This window comes from Oncorhynchus mykiss, chromosome 18 (assembly GCF_057628025.1).
Source record: "Oncorhynchus mykiss isolate SJ-2025 chromosome 18, ASM5762802v1, whole genome shotgun sequence".
Classification (NCBI taxonomy): Eukaryota; Metazoa; Chordata; class Actinopteri; order Salmoniformes; family Salmonidae; genus Oncorhynchus; species Oncorhynchus mykiss.
This window is the reverse complement of record NC_143039.1, coordinates 50,743,362-50,749,361: the sequence shown is the minus strand read 5'-3', so window position 1 is coordinate 50,749,361 and position 6,000 is coordinate 50,743,362.

Here is a 6,000-nt window from a genome sequence, read left to right as displayed (position 1 = left end):
GTCGCAGTTGCAAATGAGAACTTGTTCTCAACTAGCCTACCCGGTTAAATAAAGGTGAAATATAAAATTAAAAAATAAAAGCGGGAACGTGAACGTGTACAATTTTCTGGAGTTCCAGAGTGTACCAGTAGGGGGCATCAGTTCCATGTCTTTCTTATCATTCCCCTCTGTGTCTGTCTGAAGGTTTTTGTATAGCCAGTCAATCAGACTCTATCACTGTGGTGGACTTTTGGTGGAGGGACTAAACTGGCTCTAAGTATTCAATTCAAGATCTTGACCTCTTGACCTCTGTTACAACTACCTCAAATAGAAAGTCGAAATGTAGGCTCCATTTATTTGGGGAGAATTTGTGTTGCCTTTATTTACCTTCAGAATAGTACACTTAAAAATAAAATGTATATTAAAGATATAATATATCAAAAAGTGCTTATACAGTGCGTTCATTTCAACAGTTATTGTTGAACTCAGAGTGGTTTGGCTAAATGTATCTTTTCAAAGAGCTAGAGCTGTGTCTCTACAGTGTGAGGGTTTTTCGTATGGCCGCTGAATGACATTGTATCACTGTGGTATACTTTTGGGTGAGGAATTTGGCTGGATCTTGGAAGTACAGTGCATTTGGAGAGTATTTGGACCCCTTGACTTTTTCCACAATTTGTTGTGTTACAGCCTTATTCTAAAATGTATTCAATTGTTTTATGTTTCATCATCAATCTACACACTATACCTCACAATGAAAAAGCAAAAACACTTTTTATACATTTTTGCAAATGTATAAAAAATCTTTAAAAAACATCACATTTATGTAAGTATTCAGACACTTTACTCAGTACTTTGTTGAAGCACCTTTGGCAGCGATTACAGCCTCGAGTCTTCTTGGGTAAGACGCCACAAGCTTGGCACACCTGTATTTGGGGAGTTTCTCCCATTCTTCTCTGCAGATCTTCTCAAGCGCTGTCAGGTTGGATGGGGAGCGTCGCTGCACAGCTATTTTCAGGTATCTCCAGAGATGTTTGATCGTGTTCAAGTCCGGGCTCTGTCTGGGCCACACAAGGACATTCAGACACTTGTCCTGAAGCCACTCCTGCATTGTCTTGGCTGTGTGCTTAGGGTTGTTGTCCTCTTGGAAGGTGAACCTTCATCCCCAGTCTGAGGTCCTGAGTGGTCTGGAGCAGGTTTTTATCAAGGATCTCTCTGTACTTTGTTCCATTCATCTTTCCCTCAATCCTGACTTGTCTCCCAGTCCCTGGCACTGAAAAAGATCCCCACTGCATGACGCAGCCACAATCATGCTTCACCGTAGGGATGTTGCCAGGTTTCTTCCAGACGTGACGCTTGGCATTCAGGCTAAAGAGTTCAATCTTGGTTTCATCAGACCAGAGAATCTTGTTTCTCATGGTCTGAGAGTCCTTTAGGTGTCATGTGCTTTTTAACGAGAAGTTTATCTTTAAAATGGTGTAAAATACTTGTATGTTTGAGGAATTTTAATGATGAGATTTCTGTTGTTTTGAATTTGGAGCCCTGCACTTTCACTGGCTGTTGTTGACGTGGGACGCTACCGTCCCGAATATCCCAGAGTGGTTCAATCTCTGCACCAAGACAGTATGGTCCACAGTGTCAAACGCCTTTGACAAGTGCATGAATACAAATACGCAATGCGGCTTTCTATCCAGGGCACAGTGAACATCATTCAAAACCTTCACATTTGATGTGACAGTGCTGTGGCCAGACCTGAATCCTGATTGCACACCACTCAAAACATTGTTTTCCTGGAGATAGGCCTTAAGCTGCTTATTGACTAGGGACTCCAATATCTTTGCCAGAATAGACAATTTAGATATGGGCCGATAGTTATTCAGTAAAGTGGGATCACGTCATTTCAAAAGAAGTAGGACAAATGATGATTTCTCACAATCTGGAGATTTCATTACATTCTAGAGTGAGGTTCAAGATGCATGTTAAAAGAGGGTAGCAGCTAATTGTAGGGGTCTAGATTATCAGGGCCAGGGGATTTTCTTTTTTTTTTTTCAGTCAATTGCTTTCAGGGTTCTACGCACCTCTGAGACAGTGCTTGGGAGTGTCAGGTAATTTCACAGGGGGCTCATGTTGAGCTTTAACCCTATCAAATAATCAGCCTGCATCAAGAAAATGTTGATTAAAAGAGTTCAGAATAGAGGTTATCTCAGTTACTACCTGTGAGTCAACCAGCAGTTGTTTAGAGAGCTGTGCATTTTTTGTGGGGCACTCTAAACCTTTCACAACATGCCAAAATATTGAAGGATTATTCTGATTATCAGCAGTAGATTTGAGGTGGTGGTCTGCTTTCAGGTTATCGGCACACCCTGAATCTGAAGGCATTTAAAAGCCATACAATCAACTGAGTCAGACCTTCTTGCTTTAGCCTACATAGCAATCCTTATGATTTCAGCTAGTTCATCTGAGAACCAAGAGTTGTCTCTGCCCTTAATTCTGTATTGTTTGAAAGGGGCATGCTTGTTGCATACATCCTGGAAGGCTATATGGAAGTAAAGAAAAGCTAATTCAACATCAGGGATGAATTCAACTTTATTCCAGGCAATGTTAAAAACGTAATGTAACAAACCCTGAGTATCAAACTGCTTCAGTTTTCGTGGTGATGCGTGGAGATAATGTAGTTTAGGAGTTTTACCATTCCCTCACTTATATGATTTGCAAAAACACCAGAAGCATTAAAACGACGTGGAGTGTTCGTTAAAATAAGACCAATCAAAGAGGATTTTAGAGGACACTTTGCATTCAACCTTGTTACATTGTTTACAATCTTAGTAAGAGTGTATTGAGTTGATCAGAGTTGGTTGTCAACAAGTCTAGGTTCAGGTTACCCATAAGCACAAATTCAGATTTGACATTCTGTGATAATAATTAAAAAACACCATCCAGAGTGCCAGCAATAGCAGATGGGGGTCTATAATTACAGGATTCAAGGATGCACAGAGATTTATATTCAAAGCCAGATATTCAAATTGCTTGGGTTCGGTAACTGAAGTCAGAATGGTTGATAAAAACATGTATTTTATACATACAGCAACACCACCACCCTTAGATTTGCGATCTGACCGAAAAACGTTGTAACCATCAAGGCCAATGTCTTTGTCAGTGATAGATTTTTTTGAGCTAGGTTTCAGAAAGCATAAATGCGTCCGGGGTCTGCGGTTTTTATCCACTCACTGGTCTTTATCATGGTACTAATACTGAACCCATGTGCTCTAAACTCACTGGTCTTTATCATGGTACTAATACTGAACCCATGTGCTCTAAACTCACTGGTCTTTATCATGGTACTACTACTGAAGCCATGTGCTGTAAAATCATTGGTCATTGTGATGTTACCAGAGCCATGTATTTAGAGAGTTAGGACATTGAGGTTTCTGCTAACTCTCTAAATATATGTCTCTGGATGTTTCTAATACTGAAGACATGTGCTCGAAACTCAGTGGAACTCTCTGGGAACAGGTGAACATCTGGCCATGGTACTGCTGTATTCTGGGAGTGTTGTGGTCACCCTGCCCATGTAAATCTGAGTTTCAACCCAACCAGAGTTCACATTCACTCAGCCTCAAATCCTCTGGGACTGGGGCAGCTGTGTGTCTGACTAAAGAACTGAACATGGGCTGGGGAAGCAGAATTTACACTTAAAAAAAAGTTTTCCAAAATGAATCTTCAACTGTCCCCATAGGATAACCTTTTTTGGTTCCATGTAGAACCCTCTGTGTATACAGTATACAGTATGTAAACTACATTTGTTTGTGACATATATGTAGAATAATGATATCAAAGGGGTACTTCTTGAATGGAATCGATATGACAGTATTCACTTTCAGAGTTGGGGGGTATAGAAGTAGGCCATGAATATTTTGGAAGATGTGTTTGGACAGGTTCAACATTCATTCTGTTGTGTACTGAAACGGGTGCTCCTTATAATAAGAAAATAAATATCTAAAAAAACATATATATATATATATAAACCTTTTCTGAATTTTGTTCAACATGTCCTTTAAAAGAAAGCATTTTCTACAGTTCTGTATCATTACTGGTCAAAGTGTGTTTACAAAGATTTTTGCAGAATATATTGAGAGATATTGTAGGGACAGTATCATAGTCTATAGGCAAGTCTAGCCAATAAGCTACATTATTGTATTGTAGTCATATTGGAGTCATATTGTGAAGAATTGGTGTTTAGAATACCTTAGAATACGGGGGACTCTGTATATCTGCAGCTGTTGAGTCAGAGCAGTTCCTCTTTAGCTGAGGGAGGTTTTTGTACAATGCTCTAACACTGTGTGAATGGAAAGCTGGCACCCTGCTGACAGTAGTAATCTGATGCATCTTCAGCCTGGACTCCACTGATGGTCAGAGTGTAATGAGTGTTTGAACTACCAGATCCACTCCCACTGAAACGACCTGGAATCCCAGACTGACGGGTTGTAGCATAATAAACCAGGAGTTTAGGAGCTTCTCCAGGTTTCTGCAGGTACCAGTGGAGATAATTACTAGTACTTGAACTGGCTGTACAGCTGATAGAGACAGTCTCTCCTGGACTAACAGACTGAGATTTAGGAGACTGTCATTATTATATCTGCTGATGAGTCTGAAAAATAAAATATAAGTGAAGAAGGAATGATTCATAAGGTTATCACAACAAATAGACATTGCAAATATTCCACATTCTATCATGAAACATGATAAAACCAGATGATTAATTTAAACCAGATGAATTAAAACCAGATTATTTGTTTTTATTATTTTCTTCAATATTCACAAATTAAGTTGAATTCTGAAGCCAAATCAGCCAAATCATGAATCCAAGTTGGTCAAAGTGTCTCTCACCCTGAACAAGGAGCCCCAGTGTTACCCAGCAGTAGAATCAGTGACATCATCATTGTGCTGCGTGTCAGTGGCTCTGAAAGGAGTGAACTGTCACTGATCAACACTGGGGTTTTAAAAGTATGTGGAGCAATGAGGCAGGACAGCTATGCTATGTATTTTATGCAAATACACGCACCGCGCTGGCGCACACACACAGATGAATGAAGTCCGCGGTTTCCAAAGGTAGATCTACTGTATATCACATTTGAGAATACAAAAATCACAAACCACATATTGTAACAGCTATATCTTAAATGATGCATAGTTTGACCCACCTACATAGTGGTTTATGTCCCTCAACAGTGGTTGTCAGTCCCAGGAGAAGGTAAATGAAGCTGAACAGTAGAATTGCTGCTTCTGCAGTGCTTTCACAAAGTGTTCACACCCCTTGACTTTTTCCACATTTTGTTGTGTTACAAGTTGGGATTAAAATGGATTTCTAATTCTAACACGTGTTAAAAGAAATACATAAGTATTCAACCCTTTGAGTCAATACTTGTTAGAATCACCTTTGGTAGTGATTATAGCTGTGAGTCTTTCTGGGTAAGTCTCTAAGAGCTTTGCACACCTGGATTGTACAATATTTGCACATTATAAGTTTTTAAAATTCTTCAAGCTCTGTTAAAATTATTATCGATCATTGCTAGACAGCCATGTTCAAGTCTTGCCATAGATTTTCAAGCCGATTTAAGTAGAATATTTAACCAGGCCACACAGGAACATTGGATGTCGTCTTTATAAGAAACTCCAATGTATATTTGACCTTATATTTTAGGTTATTGTCTTGCTGAAAGGCGAATTTGCCTCCCAGTGTCTGGTGGAAAGCGGAGGACATGAACATTATGGGTTTTCCCTGGGTCAAACACTTTCTAACAATTAGCTAGTCATGTACTACAGAATGTATCAGATTGTTGGGTTTGTGGATTATTACCAGACAGTGCTGAGACTATGCCATTACTAGCTATACCCCTCGGTTCTTATGAAATATTGCTGTGGACCAAAGCAGGAAGTCTTACAGACATGGAGTTTGATTGGGTAGAGGACGAGGTGTTTTACATCAGAAGATTTGATTTGAATAATCCCACTTCTCTGCCCAAG